Source organism: Nilaparvata lugens, chromosome 3 (genome assembly GCF_014356525.2).
Source record: "Nilaparvata lugens isolate BPH chromosome 3, ASM1435652v1, whole genome shotgun sequence".
NCBI lineage: Eukaryota > Metazoa > Arthropoda > Insecta > Hemiptera > Delphacidae > Nilaparvata > Nilaparvata lugens.
The window spans coordinates 21,476,932-21,499,001 of NC_052506.1; the positions used below are offsets into that span (position 1 = coordinate 21,476,932).

General features: G+C 33.2%; 1 protein-coding gene across 6 annotated transcripts in view; it reads left to right on the forward strand.

The window, feature by feature from the left end:
• Positions 1 to 22,070, forward strand: part of LOC111064391 — a 125,194-nt gene that overhangs the window by 22,130 nt on the left and 80,994 nt on the right. For 5 of the 6 annotated variants that reach the window (XM_039423288.1, XM_039423282.1, XM_039423285.1 and 2 more), the window contains exon 2: positions 18,209 to 18,256. The gene's annotated coding sequence lies outside the window, so the exon portion shown is untranslated. Of the gene's footprint in view, positions 1 to 354; positions 834 to 18,208; positions 18,257 to 22,070 lie in introns of those variants that run through there. The other variant, XM_039423283.1, reaches the window with a different exon arrangement.

Here is a 22,070-nt window from a genome sequence, read left to right on the forward strand (position 1 = left end):
AAAATCAATATAAAGAAGTTACCAGCCACTATTTAGAACAATGGATGCATCAAACAATAATCAGTTGAATAATTCAGATTTCATTCCAGATTCCACTAATTTAATTAGTTTTATTTAGCTGCCAATGGATTCGATTTCATCACTTGGATCTTGCTTTGCTGGGGTGAGTTCCAGTGACTTTCCTGGGGGCTACGTGTTGTTCTGAGTTTGAAGTGTGGAGAATGGAGAATCTATGACGATTAATCTATCACAGGCACAGCTCAGCTGCCACGTTGAAAGTTGAACTAGTACTAGTGTGGAGCTAGGAGCGTTTCCTTGCCTTCTTGCGTAACAATCTCTAGATTTCAATGATTTCTTCAACAGTTTCCATGGATAGTTGTTGAGTTTGGTATTGTGTAGCAGTTTCGATTAGTTTGGATTTGATTCGAGTGTGTCAATTAGTTGAATTTTATGCGAACGGATTCAAGTTGGAAAGAGAGAAAACAGTGGAGTGGAAGTGTGTTAGTGACCGTGGCAAGAAGGTCATGCTCGTCGGAGAGGCCGAAGGTTGCCGAGTGTAGCCGAAGTCGCACGAAGCGTAGACCCGTTCATGCCCTCCCTTCGTGCTATGTGCTGTGGGATGGAGAGCAGCTTTGACGTTCGCTAGCAGTGTTCTCCTTGCCTCCTCACTCAATTCCCTCTCTCTCGCTCCATTCCATGCTACCTTCTTCACGTCGTGGTGTCTTTCTCGATTCGTAGATTATAATTTCTCCTCGTGTTGCTGCCAGCCAGTTAGCCAACAGCCAACGCAGTTCGCACCGAGTTGAAGCCTTCAAGGGAGACTACAAAACTTGGTAAAACTTCTATTTATCTTTATTTCCTTTAGCATATTAGCTACTTGATTTGCTACTAGCTAGCCTAAATCCGCCATGATGCCTCCTCAACTTGTGAGTGCAATGCAACTGAACAGTGAACACGCGGCTCTGGCTCTGCCTGCCCTTCCTCTGTTGCCTACTAACAGTGGAGTCTCTCTACTCTAGCCTCGCTTTCGCCTTGCTTTAGCTGTAGTCTGTCCTCTTCATATATCCATCGTGTTCCTCATTATCTTATCATTTCGCCTAACGGTATTCTCCGTGTGAGCATGTGGTGTTTCTTCAATAATTGAAATATTATTCGTTTCAAATAAATTTTCATTCAGAACAATAGATACTGGTTTACGTTGAGGAACTGCTTTCCTTGAAGTCTTGGAAGAAAACTGTTGTGGAAAGTTGTTGAATAGATTTGTCGGTTACACAGAGATTATTAAGAAAAAATATTTCAAGGGATATTGCTTTGGTCTCTGATATCCGTCATCAATTGTATGTTTCGTTCACATAATTCCAATTCAATTCCAACTGATTGTAGCATTGCATTTTCAAGTGGGAAACATAATCTTCCTCTTTCTATTGAATTTATTTGAGGTTTTACTGTCACTATAATCCCAATATTCACTCGAGTTCCATAATGATCACAAATTTTAATGATTTTGAATGAAATTTTTGTGATTTTGATCACAAATTTTATGTTCATTCATCGTTTGTCTGAATCCAAAGACGGCATTGAACTTTATTGTAAGTTGTTGGAACTCATCTTTTTTTGGAACTAAACGTTGGATTCGAATCTTGTTCAATACCTGCCAATCTTTAGTCATGAAAACTCAGTTCATCAGTAAGATGGTTGGAATCCTCTCTCCAATTCAAATTAATTACCTCCAAGTAATTGAAAGTTGTTATTTATAGAGAACCAAATATGGTGATGTGTTCAAATCTATTTTTCTCTTTGATTGGCAACTTTTATACTGCCCTTCAAACAGTTGAAAGTACCGTATTTTTACTTCCTTTCTTCTGCATCAACTGCATCAACTTCTTTCACCTGCTACAATTCAATCATACCAATTTCTGGTTATTGCTGTTAGAATTTATAAGGGATTTATAATTTATTAGAGAAATCACTACAACTCTAGAGAATATACTCTTGTCATTTTATTAAAGAATCAAAAGGATAGATCAATAAAGTATTACAATAACTATTCTCTTTGTTCAATAACTTGTATTTTGAATTGAACAGTGAATTTCTAAGGAAATGTCAAACTTCTTGACTGAGACTTGAACTTTCATTGAAATTTAAAAAAAGGACAATCGTTCTAAGATTTGTTAGATTTGACGTCTCAGTTTTTTTCCTGTTTTCCAATCGTTCAATGTTCTGTATATTAGTCATTTCTTTTAGCCAATTCTGAATGCTGAGTCATTGTGATTTACATATTCTTTTTGCTGAACAAAAACAAACAAACACTATCATCTTAATTTCCATATCTTATCCTATTCTACGTTATATTTTTGTGTCTATCCAATAACTGTCCAAGTTCCTGCTTGTATTGTTTATTATGTGTTTCAACTCATAATATAACGGACAACATTACACATTGTTCGTTATAAATTGATCATTCAATCAGAATGAACGATATTAGAGTCACAAGATTCACATGATAATATTTAGTGATTCAAAAAATAATATAGTATTTACGGGAGGCTCACTGAATTAAAGAAGTAAAAAAGTTCTTAATTTTCATTCTATTTCACTATCCAGGAGACTGCGATTGGACATTTCACTAGAATGAAGGACACTGGGGAGATTTGAACAGTTAAGAGATTGAACACATATAATATGATATGATATATGAGATTTAACACATATATATGAACATATGTGTTTTGTCTATGAGTAAAATTTTGATTTATTGATTGGCTGGCTCCATTTTCCCTTGGAGAACGAAGTTAGAGGTTTGGTATAATGTTCGTTATATTATGTAGGTTTTGCTGAGTTATATTGTAAGGATTGCATTCTTGATCAGCAAGTAACCCGTTCTCCGCAATGGTCTAATTAAGAACTTGACAAACTGAAAACTTGACGTACTGAAATCTTGAAGAATTTGAAATAGGCCTATAACCAGCCTCGGAAAATTGAAGAATCTATATGCAAAATTCCAAGTTAATCAGTCCAGTAGTTCAGACGTAATGATGCATCATTCATGAGTTTCGTATTCCGTACGTGTATAAGCCAGTTCTTTTCTTCATTTTTTATTTAGATGAATTAACATTACATTCAATATTTTTTGTTTCTTATTTCTCGGGAGCTTGACAATTGAATTCTCAAAAACTCTTTTAATCAACTAAGGATTGAATGAATGCCCAGCAACCAGGTACCAGAATAGGTTTGGATTGGTTACTGTTGATAGGCAACCATAGTTGATAATAAATTCTTGGATTTGTTCGTTCCTGAGGATCTTTTTTTTATCAGTATTACTCTTGAACAGGTCATTCACTATCCGATTTGTTGTGGAACTTGAGGTCCAACTTTCAATGTTGGATCGGAGGTCGGACCGTGATTGGGGTTGTAGGATGTTGGAAGTTTAGTCGGATGAGTTGAATCAACTAGAGGTCCGACATCCGACTAGCCTTTGTTTTCCATCAACTAGACTGAAGTAGGAGAACAAATCGAAGCGTGAGTGGTGAAACGATTCGACTAGTGGTCCTGCAAGTAGACCAACAAAGTTAAACACTCTTGTCGAATAGTGAATGGCTTGCTTTAAATATAGCAATCAATTCCTGATATTCAAACTTAAATTTTGAAGAAACTTGCTTCTTTGCTTCGAATAAAATACCGGATGTTATGACTCATTTCTGTAATGACTTACTGAATCCTATTATATTAAGCGAGCAATTTCTGTATATGGTTATAAGAATATCTGGTTATGTATGTCCAACGGATCTCGAAAACGGCTCTAACGATTCTCACGAAATTTGGAAAATAGAAGGTTTATGATATAAAAATTCGATTGCGCTAGGTCTCATCCCTGGGAAAACTCGCTGAAGGACATTAAAAGGATAAAAATTATTAATCCTTGTAAAGACAGATGATAATTTCTTCGTCTGTCGATAAAAGAAGATGTGAGTGCCTGTGTGGAAGAGAGACAGAATTATGTTCAGCTGCTCAACTATTTGTAATCAATCAACTTATTCACGAGAAATATTAATCTACAATTTTTAATCGATTTGATCAAAATAATCTGATTTGATTACATGACATGGTATATCATTCTAAATAAGAGAATATCAGAATTTTCAAAGTAAATCATTATTTTACAGTTTTAAGTGATTATTGAGTGTTATTTTGTTATTCAATTTGGTTTGTAAACAATCTAAATTAGAAATTTTCTTTTTTCAAATGTTTGAACAGAAAATTAAACCTGAATTCAAGTGTATGGAACATAACCTACTTTATGGATTATCTATAGTGTATAAATCAAAATTCAGGGAAGAAACAGTTTTGGGCTGTGCCTGTTAGTCCTTCCCCAATCATTTTTAAGGATTGTGTTCTGTTTATCAATAAATAACGAGCGAAGCTCGGTGTCCCGATATTCATCTGCTTGAAAGACGAAGACGATACGATTCAATTGAAAACGAATAATTGACTTGCGTTAATTGCAACTTTTGAATTTAGAATAGTTTTATGAAATGGAATGATGAATGAATGAGTTGAGTGAGTGTTGTCTGACGTCCATCTTAGCCAGTGAGGGGAAGAGGATACGTCTATCAGGAGATGGTCGACTGCTTGAAAGGATTTCAGGGGAAGGAAGGCTCCCCATGACCTCGAGGTATTGATAAGATGGCCTTCAACATATTTTTCTCCACTTCTCCGTGCCTCTGCTTTTCAAAAAATGTTCTTCTTCAAAGAACTTTTAAAAGAATTTCATCCTTAAATAACTCTTCTAAAATCTCTTGATTGTTTAAATCTCCTCAGTATCCTTCATTCTAGTAAATTGTCCAATCGTAGTTACCTGGATAGTGAAATAGAATGAAAATTAAGAACTTTTTACTTCTCTCGCGTTCAATTCAGTGAGCCTGCCCTAAATACTGTATTATTTTCCAAATCACTAAATATTATCAAGTGAATCTTGTGACGCTCTAATATCGTCCATTCTGATTGAATGACCTTGCTAAATTAGAACTAGGTACCGTGAATACTGATATACAATTAAAACTCATATTGTTATTTTCCCTTAATATTTGTTACTTATAAAAAGAAAAAAAAATTCTAAATGAATAATTAGATTAGGTGTCTCAATTCTTTGAATATATCATTTATTCTAATTGAGTGTTTTGTTTCATTAGGTATTGCTCTTGATTAGAATGAGATTGAAAACTTTACTTTATCCCTAAATATCCATATAAGTGTAACCTTATCTAAATTTGGGAGAGGAATAGCACAAAGTTATATTATTTTTCTCTCTATCATTCTTGATGATGTACTTGTTGTATAAATCAATAAACACGATAACTTAATTCCTAATTAACCGATTGACTTGAAATTTTAAACTTAAGGTCCTTATACCATGAGGATCCGACAACAAGAAATTCAAAAAAATTCAATTCAAGATGGCGGATAATGACTAAAAAACCATGTTTTTCACGGTTTTCTCGAAAACGGCTCTAACGATTTTCTTCAAATTTATACCCTGGATAGCTATTTATAAGCCCTATCAACTGACATGAGTCTCATATCTGGGAAAATTCCAGGAGCTCCGTAGTATTCTTAAGAAAAATGGATTTTGTTGAATTTCTATCACGATTTTCTTAAAAATGACTAAACCGATTGTTATTACATTATAATGAAATTTCCGTATATCAATATATTGTTCTCGTAGATAATAAAATAAAATGGAGAATCAAAACTTTTCTACTACATTTCATTCTATAAGTAATTCATAATGATAAGCGAGTCCTCGCCTATGCTCAGCGTGTGTTGGTGATGAAAGGTGAACTTGAAACTTGCCAGATGACAATTCTTCTAAATAATGACGTTATTATTGGGTCGTTTTGCTATCAGCCTGAAATCTTTCGTCATCACTCCTGTCCTTTGCGATAGATATTTGAACTTCCAAGCATTAAGCGTTACTTCCCTAAGTGACTCTTATCCTCCAGTTTAAACCACTGTAATAACGAGTATGCAATAATCAATCAACTGATAGCCATTACAATTCTGCAAATGAGTTATTCAATTATCGTCATTGTAACGATATTACATCTATTATTGATATTAATCATCATAAATTAAAAAAAAAAACAATGAATCATAAAAATACATTCTTATCCTACATTTGAATAGTCATTTCCTTGAATATTGTTAGATATTTGAAGTTTAGTTTTATTGAATCAACTGGATATCTACGCAAGTGATCATGTTTTAACGACATATTATCTTGAGTATCCAAGTTCAAATCGTAATTGCCAGAAGTTACTGAAGAAGGTTGAGAATCTCGCGAATGATGTGAGACGCTCAATAACCTTGAGCTCTTTAATTAAACTTCTACTTTACAAGAAAATCGACTTTTCAAGAGGAACTCTTTTGAAGGTTCAGGTTTAGATTGATTCCACATCCTTAACAATATCTTCAATGTGTATGTGTGTATCACCAGAGGGAAGATCTAAAGGGAATAAGTACTGATTTCTCTCTGGTATCACATACTGTGATTTCACATCCATTATTTCAAAAATGTTTGTTGTAGCATTTTCCTCCGTTTACTCAATTTCATGAGCTTTAGAAATTTCTAGAGAGTTTGAATGAATTGCTCTTGTGCTCAGGCCCCTGAAGAAGCATTACTTCTGGAAATTTTCCTCCCCTACTGTGATATTCCTTTACCAATGATTGAAAAAGTTGACTTTTATCAAATGTGTTACATTATTCATTCACTACGACTTTGATTGCTCGTTCCATTTGTTTCCATTGAAGAATTATTGAATTCAAGGTCGATAGTTGACTAAATACTGTTACTACATAGTTATAATACCGTAATTGAAGTTAGCTATTAGAGAAATACTCTGTATTATCTGATAGAAAAAACATTTTGAAGAACAAACATAATGTGTTAGAAGAAACAAATTAGATAGATGAAATTCCAAGCCAGGAGTAACTGAATGATGGAAACTGAGAGAAAACATTTTCAATTATATTTTGTTATTGAAGAGTTGACTGGAAATTGTATTGCAGGGATTGTAGGAATCTTTGTATGAAGAGGACTCTGCTTGAAGGGTTCTCAAGGTCTCGATTCCACCCTCATTTACAAAATTAGTCACACAATTGTTTCATGTGTTTCAAACACACAAAAGCATCCCAGCTCACGGTTTTTGTTTGCGTAGTGAATAAATTCGCGTTTACAAGCTCTGGTTCTACGTGGAAAGCATGAGAGTTTGAGACTATATTGTATTCGAATCTAAGTTTTGAATTTCTTCAATATTTAGATTATCTGTATTATTTAGATTTATGTTCTGGAAGTTTTCTGAAAAACTAATATTTCAATGTAGAGGAAGCAATTATTGTAATTTCTAGTTTTATTCCCATTCGACTGTACAAACTGTATCGACACTATAATTATATAAAACTAGTAGTTGCATTGACTTGGATAGAATGATCCAACTGAAATATTATGAAAATTACTGATCATAGAAAAAAATAAAAATTAATTTTCAGAACGAGGAGAAATAAATCAAATTTAAATGTGTAATTCGAATAAAAAATGAATTGATAAGAGTAAGAATTATTGGAATTAGAACTGGAATAATAAGCCGATGAATAAACATGTCGAAAATCGTGTAGACCAATCAGAAACAAGGAATGTTCCAATGCATAATCAGTTGAACTTTGAATACAAACAGAGAACTGGCTATTCCATATTTGCTATGATAAACGCAAATCATCATCATATTAATTTGACGAATCTCATCATCTTATTGACCGAGCGAAGTGAGGTCTAAGATTCAAGTCGACGGTTTGGCATTTCTCTGTTCAATGTTTAAATGTTTATATGTTGCGCATTTACGGCAAACGCGGTAATAGATTTTCATGACAGGTATGTTCCTTTTTTAATTGCGCGTCGACGTATAATAAGGTTATTGGAAATTTTGCATTTCAAGGATAATATAAAAGGAAAAATAAGCCTTATTCATACGCCAATATTAGAGTAAAATCGGACTATAGAATTATTCATCATAAATCATCTGACAAGTGATTACACAGATGTGTGGAGAAGCCAGTGTATTGCTGTATTTCCATATCAATCAGGTACTTGTGGATGAGAATACTGCGTGAGGTCTACTGTTCACAGAACTACTAGTTAATTTGATGATCAGTGTAGTGGTTTCTCCACCACCTCATTGAACACAGAGAGATGTGTGGAAGACATTTTGAGTACAATGTGATTTCAGCATCAAATAAAGACCATACGATTGAATGCATTTGATTGAATAATTATATTTCATAATTCTTTTCATTCTATTGTAGCATTTGATTCCGCCGTGTAGGCTATCTAAATTATCCCAAATAAACAAATACTCATTTTGAGAATGTTCTGTCTATATCTCCAGTTCTTCCATTAATTTCAATCCCATGATGATTACTGGATTGATTAATATCATTTAATTAGAAGGACAACCGAAGATATACTTCGTAAGAAGGAAAACTTCGCATAGGGCGTTCTTTGTATTTTATTCTTTGTAGCTACCTAAATTCTCATTCTGCTTATAGAATAACCAATCGTATATTTTCTCCATGATCCTGATGTTAACATCTCTTCAGGTTAACAACTCTGTCCGAGGTTTAGCGTTTTGACGCAAAGCATTGCGTTGTAACGCACAGGGATGCGTTTTATAGAAGGGATATATTGAATTTGTATATTAAGTTGTATTGAAGGCATATATTGAAGCAATTCGCACTGCCTGCCAATTCAACAACAGCAAAACCGATTACAACTGAGTAGTCTAAATAACGACTGTGACTACACTATCCAGATTACTGTTAGAGTGAGTCACCCCGTACGACTTTATTGTTTTGCTGAAAGTATTATCGTACAGAAAAGATAGTATATGTGCTTATGCTATCTTTTCTCTATGGTGTATCCACCGTTATTCAAATCCTGTTCTATCGAAGTTAATCTATTGAGATTCTCTCTCATTAAGAAGGTACTTTTATCTAGAAATAAAGTTGTTATTATTCATGAGAGTCTTTCAAAAATAATCTTAATTGGACATGAAAATATTAGACCTTATAAACTCTTCTTCCATGTGGGTTGAACATACGTTTGGGTTGATCTTGTCCCGTTGCAGAATACTCTAATAATAGAAATTTATCACGCTAATACAAATGGAAGTCCTGGTGGCCCATAAGTCAGTTGTCTTTGTAATGGCAATTCTTAGGCAGTGTTCCAACTTGAATGAAACGACTTTGAGTTGTCACAACCACTTATTCAATGAAAAATCAAGAAACTAGTTACGGTTGTTATACCTTTATCAATCCCTAGAATCAATCACTTCACTGGAATCTCCAAGTCGTTTCATTCAATTTTGATATTCACCAAAATATAGGAATTTTCATTGAAAATTTAAAATCGTTACAACTACTAAAATCTAACTAAATTTCGACTTCTGATAGTTATATTGTGAATGGGAAAATTAATAATGAAAACACTGGGTTGTTGTCAAAAATATCACTTATTTATTGTAAAAGTTGTATTGTAAAAATGGTGTCATATTCAGTGTCACCTTTACAGTACACTGAAGTGACACCATTGGTGTTGAAACATGTTTGTAATTTTTACAATAAATAAGTGATTTTTTGACAACAATCCAGTGTTTTCATTATGGATAGATATCACTACATTTCACTAGCAACAGTATCTGAAGGAAAAGTAATGTTAGAGGAATACCATCTGTATTCTTTCTTACGGAAATTGAAATGCACGTAGACTCCTGTTTGATACAAATTCGATATACCTAAATCAATTCTAAATGAAGTTTAGAAAAGAATTCCCCGAAATAAGCTGTGGGCCTACTACTAAGAATAGAATATGACCATCGAAAAGAATATGACCATCGAAACGAAATTGGCCATCGAAGAGAATATGACCATCTAAAAGAATATGACCATCGAATAGAATATAACCATCGAATAGAATATGACCATCGAAAAGAATTTGACCATCGAAGAGAATATGACCATCGAAAAGAATATGACCATCGAATAGAATATGACCTTCGTACTCTTGAATAAATTCACCTGTGCATTCTTTCGGCTTGTAAACTTGATAAACTCAAACAAAATATTAAGAAACGAATTCTGTAGAATCTCACTTTGAGAATAGAATACAGAGATTATTTTCTTATCTTTTCAAATTCATGAATTTTCAGTATAGTCCACTGCTCCACTGTGTAATTTATGCATTGAAAATCACACTTCGATTGTGAAGAATGGAAGATTAACTCGATTTGTGGACTGAATATTTTATTGGAATTGAGATTGAGGTTGTTGTCTTTCTCCCAATCCTTGAATCCTGTTTCAGTATCAATGAGGGGGAATACCATCATCATCTTCCAAGAATGGACATTGATGTTCAAACTTCACAGTTCCATTAAAAGAGTGATGCAACGCAATACTACTTCTCACCAAATTCCATCTCATCTTCATATCGTTCTCAGTTTATAATTTGCACAATTCATTGAATAGTCAGCTTTATTGATAGGTCATAGAATGTAGCTACTAAGCATTATAACCTTATGTAGTGGTTAATTGCGTCGCCCTTCTCAAATTAACTTAGGTAATTATTTTTTAATTAATTAGCATTTCTAGTTAACTGTATTGTGTTAAATAATCTAGTAAACTAGAATATGAACCAGTTTATATAGTAATCTAAATATAAATGTCAAAACCTAGTTAGAAATATAATTCAGAACAATATTTTGAGAAACGTCACCCTTGTCCAAACAACTTCACAACTCCACATTCTCATATAAAAAAAAATATATAATTTTTGAAAGATTCTCCAGCAAATTATTAGAGAGCTGATTACATGAAGTATTACGAAACAGTTACAAGTTTCCATAGTGATTGGCAACTTAGTCTTTGTTACGGGCGAACATGGAACGTGGAAGCAGCTGGTTGACTGCTCCCATCTACAACGCGAACGCAACGACAATGAACGAAAAATTACATTTCCTCGTTTGACCTTGAGAATGCTTCTTGCCGCAACTATAGAGTGAGCCGAGAAGTGGAATCAAACTTCTCAACTTTGATCGTATCGCAACTCTCTCATCTAGCGAAAGGAGCTGTTGGATATTCAAAAACTTTTCAACCCTTCAACTGATCCTTCTCAAAGCTGATATGAATATGGATATTCTCGTTGCTGAGCTTTCCATTTAAAGTTCTCTTACTGAAGGACTTCTCCATTCACCAATAATTATTGTGATAATCATGAAGAACAGGATTGATAATTCGTTCAGTATATGAAGAAGATCTATTAGAACCGGATCACATAGTTATTATGCGTTCGAAGAAAGAAAAATATTATTCATTCTAATAACAATGAAGGGTACTAGTAATTCTGTATTAAAACTATCAAGTGGGAGCCCTTTGTATAGGAGTAAGAAATCATTCTATTTGTATGATAAATTTATGAATAAACATGAATGTGTAAAAGAAGCTTTTCAAAACAATAAAGATTTCTTGATTGACTGCAAATAAATTTAAATGTAAAATTTCTCGTTTGTAAGTCTTTTCACTGTAAATTGGATATAAAATTATAAAGTGAAAGAAACTTTTCGGACAAGTATTCATCAAAATTCGAAGGAGGAACAGTTTTGGGCTGTGCTTCTTATCCATCCCCAATCATTCTAATAAATTATGTAGGCTATTATTGGATCAATAAATACTATAACTTGCATAAATAAATCTCATTTCATATTAGAGGTGAATGAACTTAACGTCTGGTGAAGGAGGGTTACATCCTAGTTCATTGTTCAAATGAACTAAATATCACTAATGGTTTCATACATTTCTTCAGAGACAAACAAATAGGTTTATTCAAGACACTATTTTTATAGGCACTTACGCACTTATTATTATTCTATAGGCACATACGCTTATCCTTTCTCTATGATTTCATCGATTGACTTGCTTCTTTCCTAGAGTCCGGCAACACTAAAGCCAAAAGAAAATAATGAAGTATAAACAGTGTAGTAGAATGAATTATTATAGATCGTTTGAATTGAATTAGAGAAATTGACAAGGATAAATTGAATGAGTTGGTGGAGGGTTATAAATTGGGTCAATTCGGGTATTATTGAGAGAAATATGAGGAGAAAAGGGTTCAAAACTCTGAATAATTACAATAAGCATGATTTCATCCCCATACAGTTTATTGTTGAACTGGAAAATCGTGATCACCAAGAAAAAAAGGTTTTATAGTTTCTAGGCGTTAATTCAGCATGATTCCTACATAAGATCTTTCTACATGAGTTCTGAGCTCAACGATTCTTACGATTATTCCCCAATGGAAAAAGCAATTATCGCAATCACACTGAACCGTAGATGAATGGAAGATTTAGCTGTAAGCAATCGTGATTGCGGTAGAGTAGTGAACTATTGTGGCACTCAAATAATGATGAACCCTTTCAGCTGGTGAGGAGAATCCTGAATCCACCCCACCTCGTTGGGAAGGCTTATAATATCCACCCACCCCTCACCCACCTTATTTGGAGTCCCATTGGAGAGCCGAGCAAACCTCATCTCCCCCCGGCCGGTTGTCTTTCCAGAGGGTGCGTAGCGAAGCCCTTTTTGTGAAAACGTGACGCCACTGCTATAGTGGCGGCAACTGCAATACAGTCTGTTGCGTTCTGCTCAGTCAAGGCTCCCAAAAATATTCGTAGTCGCAGGTAAACGAGGCTAGGCTGTGTAGTTTGGCAAACGGGTTCGCGAACGTTTTGCTTACTGTGACGTCATCTCATAACAAGGGTTTCTCTTGACTCACTCCACTCATAAAGTACTAATCATGACATGGATTTAGATTTGAGATTGCGATCCATCAATATCAGATTTCAGGTTTAAAATGGTTATGACCGCTACGTTTCCATTGCTTCATCACTCTATAACTCCCTGGTTCCTATTCAACCATACAATCACACATCATAATCAGAGCTATTAACAAAATGTTTATTTTTCCATCCTTATAGATTTTATTAGATTGAACGGAACTTGACAAACATATAATATGTGTTTACAGATGGTATTAAATAGAGAATGCATTTATTCAAATGCTAATTAATATATAACTATTATTTAACGAAAATCCTAAATAAATGCTGTACATCACCCCGAAGACTTCTGCTACTGCAGATATTGACAACAGGGTTAACAGCTAGATGGAAATTCGATGAGAATTACTAAAATTTGGGAGGTACCGGGTACGATTCCCGGGCTGGCAACTAATTTTTGGATAGTAGTTCTCACCGAATTTCCATCTAGCTGTTAACCCTGTTGTCAATGTCTGCAGTAGCAGAAGTCTTCGGGGTGATGTAAAGCATTTATTTAGGATTTTCGTTAAATAATAGTTATAATATGTGTTTAATATTTAAACAATACATATAACAAACACATATGTATAATTATGCTCATCATGTGTATGATAAGCTATATGTTCAATCTAATATTAAGGATATAAGGATGGAGAAATAAACATTTTGTTGATAACCTTGGTGTAAACGCTGCTTGGTGTAAACAATCTCAATTTAGATTTATTCATTGCTGAAGAGAGAAAACCCATTTCGCATATTCTTCTTTTGGGGAATAGAATCTGATAATTATTTTGTACTTTAAAGAGTTGTTATTATGGGATTGAAATCAGTGAATAGAATACAGTGGTATGGAAAGTGTCTGCACTTCAAGTACTGGTTTGCAAAATGATTGTCAATGTTGATAGATATAATAAAAACACAAATTGAAATTGTCAACTACTTTCAATAACATCACATACAACACAACTGTAATGTTGATATATATTTGTACAGATTTAATGATAGATAAAACTATCGGTATATTTATTCATTCATTTTTACAAAATCCCTTATCATCAAAATTATATTGAAGAGGGGGAACAGGTGAGATACAGAACGCTTTTGTATTCCTCTCCCAAATTTAAATTAATCTCAATTCGGAATACGTATTTGACAAGAAACACGTCATGATGTTTCAGTCTACCTTGATAATCTCAATATTCGTCAACTATTATATGAGTTAAAACTTGAATTATTGTGAGACCTCACATCACAAAAAGTAAAGGGTGTCAATATTCATATTTTTGCGGATATGAATATTATAATTTTTTTTTTGGCCGATCCCACTGATAGCGTCAAATCTGCAGAATCAATCTGAATTCTTCAAATAAGAGATTGTACCAAATATCAGTAATTCATGAAGTGGAAAATGTGGGATTGGAAGAAACTAATTTCATCAGTGGAGTATCAAGAAACAAATTTACTAGAGTTGTAAGAAGTTTTATAATTTTGATGATTGCTTTGAATCAAGGATTTCCAATTCAGTCACTGCTAAAATCTGTATTTTTTGCTTAAGATCATACTCACTGTAGATTGTACTGACCGATCAACTCAAAATTTACTGTACGGTTCGTAATTTAGGTTGAATGATGATAAGAGAAGGAATTTTCAGTTGGGCTCTGAATCGACAGGAAGTGATTTTTGAAGCTGACAATTATTAGCGGAGCTGCTCTCAGTCATCGTTTTTATGAGAGAAGAGAGCTTGACACTCATCAAATCTCAGCTACTGGATACGGATATCTGTACTTTGAAGTGTGAGCTGAGTAGATCAGCATTCTATATTCTACTTTCATTGGCTGAGTAGATCAGCATTCTAGATTCTACTTTCATTGGCATTACGAAATTTGTTAGATTCAATACAATTTAATTTGAAAAAAAAATGCAATTCGAATTTATGGTTATTAGGTATCATTACTCAGGGCTCAGGGGTGATGGACTGTGACTCCTCCTCCCCCAAATTTAGACTAAATTCATTCTCTAACTCCCTTCCACCCACTAAACAGAGTGCCATAAAATACGATAATTCTCGATTATAATAATTGTTTCACTTGAATACGGTTCATTCTATTCTTAGATTAGTGATGAAGTTTCATGGATTTTGTTACTGAAAAGAAGCTGGTGATGTATTATGGTATTGTGAGTAGGTGGTGTATTGATGATTATAAAATAGAACCACGGATGTAAAATAGACAAGACTATTCTTTTGTTTTAAACAAAAAAATTCATCAAATTCCAGTTGAAATGGGTCTAAAAATTCCTCTCCCATCTCATTATCATTGTATAGAATTTTATTTGCATTCCTCGTTTAATCTTTCAAAATTATAAATGTTCAGAATATTTTGTTGACTGAAAATTAATGTTTTCAATGGATACAGGAGACCTACCCTTATTTTGGACTTTTTATCCATCTGAATTTGGGAGAGAAATAGGTAAAGTACAGGCGTAACTTTCACTCCCTATCATCATTAATGATACTAATAAATGAATTACTATTGAGACCGCCTGTTTTTCCACTCCCAATCATCATAAATGATACTAATAAATGAGTTATTATTGATAGAGATAGTATAATCTCTCACTTTGATGAGGAAAATAAGCGAGGATAAAATCAAATAAGCGTATTTTATTTAATACTCCCAATCACTTCGACAAATGAGAAAATTTACAGTGTTTTAATGAAATTTAAATTATTATAAAGCTGATCAAATTTAGCCCCTTGATTCAAAGTAGGACAAACACTATCTACACTAGTCAAGGATAGATAAACCTAGGTTATTTAGGCAGTCATATTTGTTTACTATCTAGTGATTGACTGATTGTTGACAATCGTAGTTCTTTATCTCTGTCTCATTTCATTTGGTCTGCGTCTGAGTCATTAAACTGTCGTCATCATTCTTGCTGCTTCTATTGTATTTGTAATGCATTTCCATTGTATCAAATGCACTACAAGTCACCGCATTTGTGTGACGTTTTCGAATCTGGATTTATTCAATATGTAGGCCTATTTTTCTATTCTGCGCGTCACTTCAAAATGCAACTACATTTGCATTAGCAAAATGCATAATTATAAATTAGCATCATATATTTTATTACATTATTCTCTGTGAAATTCCGGTGTAACTTAGTAGACGTAAGATTGTGATTGTTCCATTAGTCCTAGAATTCATCAATAATATTTTACTTGAACCACATGTCTGTGGTAGTGTGGTAAGGAGTTAATCAAGTTATATTTAGTTTGACTATTCACCTGTACAATTTACATTAAATATTGATGACTTTTGACAACTATAGAGTCTCTAGGCTACAAATAGAAAAATAATTTCAAGATTCTACTTGGAAGTCCTCATCAAAGGATGATGAATGATCGTATCAGCAAAAAAATTCTTCTAAATTCGAAGGGCTCTGTTATCGGGAAAAAGTTTAATATAGTTTCTATCAATGATTAGAGAACAACGTTATTCCAGTTTCCTACTAGAGTTATTGTTAAAATTGACATCCTAATTAGTTTTGAACAGTATGGTGCACTCCACTAATCCTGATAAGTAATAGTTACTCGTTGATACTAAATAGTTTTAATTATCCAATCAATAAGTAATGAGACATGAATATCAAAAGTTTTATATCAGATAAATTTTTAGCTATGCACTGTACTTCCAAATGCCAATATTCTATGTAATCAACTTATAGAGTTGAATCATTCCGGTATTACATTTCTTCAGAAATTAGATGTGTTCAAGATTCATATTATTGGGTTTAAACTGTGGACTACAACAGCGTATTTGAATCGTAGAGAGAAAAGCTTTGTTTAATGATGAGCGAGCTTGCAAGCGATTGGTGATAAGGAGGTCAAAGTACGATTCCTTGCCAGTTAAATCGTGTTTTTCTTTCATTCTTTAGTAATGAATAATAAATACTCATCAGACATGTAGTATCATTCTGTATGTAATATCAGACATTGATTATTCAGAATGTAATAAAATCAATGGGATCATATTACTGCATTTTAATCCTTCTAATATTAATACTTTTGATCAACGATTTGATTAATTATATGATTTTTCAAAATTCTATATTCATGTTGTCTTCTTAATGTTTCATTTTTTTCAAATTATTGTATAATTCATGTATGAATTTGTACGAGGAATTATTCAGCTCATACGTATCAATTATCATTGATAATTTAAATTTGGTTCCAATAAATTGATTCCTCTCATGATATATTTCTTGATAACATGAACAAGATCATCAGTGTGATTTAAGTTATAAAGTCAGCATCTCATTTATATTTATTGTTATTTTTGTCTGTCTCTATAAAAGGCAGATATCTCTATCCTATTTCAACTCCGCACCGTTGCCAAATCGTTTTCAGGCTATGAAAAAATACATTTCTACCAGAATACATTTCTCAATCACGAAACTTTATTATTAAATCATGAAATATATATTATGTTTTCTTGGTTTTCAAGAAATAATTTATCATTATTAACAAGAGTCAACAATATTATTATTAGACTATTATTTTAAATCTGATATGTGAATATGATAATCAAGATATAATAATTCATGATAATTAAGAATCAATGCTCTATGTTATATCAAATATACCAGGATGAATTGTATCACAGATATCTTCTGTAGAAGAGCGGTTTCCAATCTGAAGTAAATTGATTTGAAAATAAATAAAAAGGTGCAGAATGAGGATTAGTTTTTTAGTGAGGTAAAAATCGCACACTACCCAAGCGGCTCCGCTGCTGCCAGGTGCCTTGTTGGAAGTTTCTGCACCTCAGAAAAAAATTACTGTAGAAGGCAGTGATAAAGAAACGTTGCAATCCAATAGACACCAACAGCACACAAAAATTGTCATCCTATCCTTCTACTTGTCTATGAATACAACCAAGAAGATGGTGGACCTGCCGAAAGATCTCGTTGTCACAGTGAGTGATTAATTCATTTATTGTAAAATATCTGACTGCTAGTCATTTTTTCTAATATCAAAAGTTATTCTATACTTTGAGTAAATAAGATATGAGTGTTGCGATCCAGTCTGGTATAGAATATTTCCATTTATCTTGCATTACAAGTAGTAGAGATATTCCACAATTATTCCTTCAAACGGTAAGAGTGATAACGTTTCTTTGTAGTAGGTTTCAGATTTCCTAGCTCTAGTTCATTGATTATGGATTTATCGGTTATGAATAATTATCATTTTCACTCTTCTAGTAGAGATTATTCATTTCTGTTCCTTATTGTTGCAGATATTTGAGAAAAAATCAGAGTGCAACAACTGTATTTTTCGATCATTGGTGAGTAGATACTTGATATTACTTCCATTGAGGCCAGCCGATAGACAATCATGTTTTAAATTATCGATAATGGTTGTTATGACTGGTAGATAAGGAGCAAGGAGACAAGTATTTTATTTTCTTAATACTGAAATGTACAAAAAATCAGTTATCCTCTGTAACCGCACTGTACATATTACTACCTACTGAGATTATATTTGGTAATAACATAAGCTATTTCAACTCGAATCCTCATGATATCACAAAGATAAACCTCCCTTAGAAACTGACAAAGATTTAAATATAATTCATCTTCAAATCAAATCTTCATTTGTCACAAAAACATAATTACAATGACAAAAATGGTTATAAATGAAAAAAGTAAAGTACAATATAAAATGAAAAATAAAAATACCATTAATAGGGTTATACATAACTATATTAAAAACGGGATGTCCCTGCAAGGTTCGAGGAACCTGAGCGCAGAGGCCGAGTGTTCAATGCTTAACAGTACAAGAAAATAATAATGGGATATTATTAAGAAATAGGGAAAAATAAATTGTGGAATATCTCTACTACTTATAATGCAATATAATGTAATATTTAATTTACAGTTGTGAGTGCTAAGTAGAAGAAATTTTGTTATCAATTCCGATCTTAATTTTTCTAAATTTAAAATTAATTGTTTCAAGTGTTTGTATTTTGTTTCAATGTGGAAATTAGTGAAGAATTGAAAAGTCACACATAACCTTTATTTGAACAATTTATTTTATAAAATTGGGATGAAAAGAAGTTTTGGACTGTAGTCTGTTTCTTTGTCCTTAAGTAGATTGTAAATGATAAATAAATGAATAAATGAATGAATAAAAGAAAAAAGTTAGTGAGGAAGGGAAGAGAAAGAGCAGAGTGAAGGCATAGGGGAAAGTAAAGATATAGTTGAAAATTACATAAAAAACATGAGAAGTCTTTATACTGAGCTATAAGGAAATTACATTGCCAAAATTACATTGTTCGAGATTATCCATGTATGAATTCCAATTAGCAGTTTTCTATTTAATTTACTAGTGATAAAATGGTTAGGAATAACATTGATGAGCTTTGATACCTGATATAAAAATTGTTTTCTACAAATTGATAAAATAGTATATGTTATTTGAAAAGTAATAGATGAGGGACGGTATATTAAATAATATATTAAACAATTTACGAAGGATTTTTATGCTAAATTATTTTTATTGACATTTCTATGATAAAGAAACGTTACTGTACTGAATAAAATAAATGTGAAATGTTTCCCTGCAGGGATAGAGTAGGGAGTAAGGCTGAGTGAAACTTATTTCAGATTATTGATTAGTGGAAGTTGGAGGTCTTTTCTTGGAGCAGCTTTGAAAGGGTGCTTATACGCATTCAATTCTTCTAAATGCTTAGCATGAGCGGTTGAATTCGATTAACAAAACGTGATATTAAGTCTATCTAGACTGAAATAGAAAAAAATGAGTGTAGAGTCGAAACTAATTGAAAATCAATTATGTGTAAATTTTGGGGAAGTAGTTTCTAATCTTTTCTTTGTTTAATAATTTCATTATCAAGACAGTGTCTTATAGTTTATTGTTCCTTTGTAATTTAAGAGGAATAAATAATATTGATCTATAATAAATATTCATCTATATATTGGATATTTCAGAAATACATTGTGTGTTATTTTAAAAGATGTATAATAATGACAATTTCGTTGATAACTCCATATGATTTTATTCATATTTTCCATTTTTGTTCTACAAAAAATGTAGTATAGAATATTTTTTAGTTTCTGTTGTTATGTTTTAAACGTCTATATCTAATAACTCAAAGTCTTATCAAGCTTATTAAATTTTTCTTTGAATCATATTCTCATGTATATCATTCTATTTTGTTTAATTGATATTCTCTTGAATCAATATCCATTTTAAGTCAGCCCAGGACTGGGTTGTTTAATTTACAAATTAGTTGGTATTCTACACGTATTAGAAAGCAGTCGTTAGGTCATGTCAGAGGCCCTGAAATTTATCAGTTGCGACCTGAAAACTCTGACACCAGACCTGAGCCAGCCAGGTCACTCGACATTATCATTATTACTGTATCTCAAAATACTTTATACATTCCATCGGCAGCATTAGACTCACGGCTATCACTTCAGAGTTAACAGATTTGAAAATACGTTTGAGCCTTCATCAAGGTCGAATGCTTTTGAGTTTTTCCTTATCTGAATCTACTTAGAATACTGTATTTCTTGAAATTGATATTGTTCAGCTCTTCGCGTCATATCAAGAAACGTCTATTCCCATCTGAATATGATTGCTTACCCTAGCTCAGTAAAGTGGTTTCAATACTACTTAAAATACTGTATTTCTTGAAATTATTATTATAGATAACCTATATTATAGTTTAGCTCTCAGCGTCATAGATATTTTATATCCTGTCTAGAAAGATTCATTTATCTGATGAAGTAAAGTGATATCAATGCTATTGGTTTCCTTCAAGATCGTCCTATTGTTTCAATAGGATCAATTCCTCTAATAGATCAATTCCTATTGATTATTTGACTCAATTATAGTATGATCCTTTAGAAAATTTGGTCTGTTTGAATTCCTATCAATTCTTGTCTCAAGTTCGATCGAAATACCTGTGTTCCTGTAGACTCAGAACTCTGAGATCAGTGGATGGTGGACGCCACGAATAGAAAGGGGCTGCACGCTGATGAAAAGAAAACTATTTAGAAGGAAATCGTGCGAGCGAGAGAGTATCAGTACAGGAAGTGTTGGCGAGAAAGGAAGAGAGACTGAACTAGAAAGGAGTGTGTGTGCTAGATAGTAGCTTGATGAAGTAGACGCAGAGAGAAACATCATGATACAGGAGCTGGTAGGACTATGCGGAGGAACGAGGAACGGTTTAAATAATACGGTTCCAGACGAATATTCGTCTCAACGTGTTTTTCGGAGAGGGATCGAGCCAGCAGAGTGAGAGAGATGGAGTCAGGGAGCGAGCCAGTTGAGTGAGAGAGGTAGAGGAAGGGAGCGAGTGAGATTTATTGAGAAAGGAGTGGTAGAGGCTTACACACTCGCACGCGCAAACACAAGCTGTGCCAGTGTTGGAGCAGAACGCTCTCTTTTCGAGTGTTGTCTCTCTTGCTTCGCTGCGTCAGTCTCTCTCTCTTTGGTTCACACTGTCTTGTTTTGTTGAGCGCGTACTGCTTGCAGCGTTGCGTACCCAGCGCCTTCAGAGAGCCGAATATTATTGTAGTAGGCAAACCTGGAACAGTAATTCTGTCTGTCCTGTCCTTTCAGGGTGGAAAATGAGTTTAGTTGCAATTTTTTCGTTGGGATTGGGATTAGATGAACACAAGCTTGAAGATCATACAATGTTTTACTAAGTAAGCAATTGATGTCAATAATTGGAAATAATGTAGGTTAGGTTGTTTGACTGTGGAGATGGAGAACCAATTCAGCCGAATTCTGCATTACTTGTGTCGTTTGTGTCATTGAAAATCAGGATTTGATTAGCACTAATTTGAGGATCATACAATGTTTTACCATGTAAGCAATCGATGTCAATCATTGAGAATAACTAGGTTAGGTTGTTTGTTTGTGGAGATTGAAGAACGAATAAAGCCATAATGAATGAGGATGTTCATATAGTAATGGTATTCAATTCTCTGAAATATCATCATTGTACCGAACGTAATTGTTCATAAGTGGTTGAATTTATTGTTTTAATGAAATTGAAAGCATTCAACTTATTAGTTATCTTCTCGCGAAATTTAGGTTAGATTCGTCATTATCTCTGCACTCGCTCAATC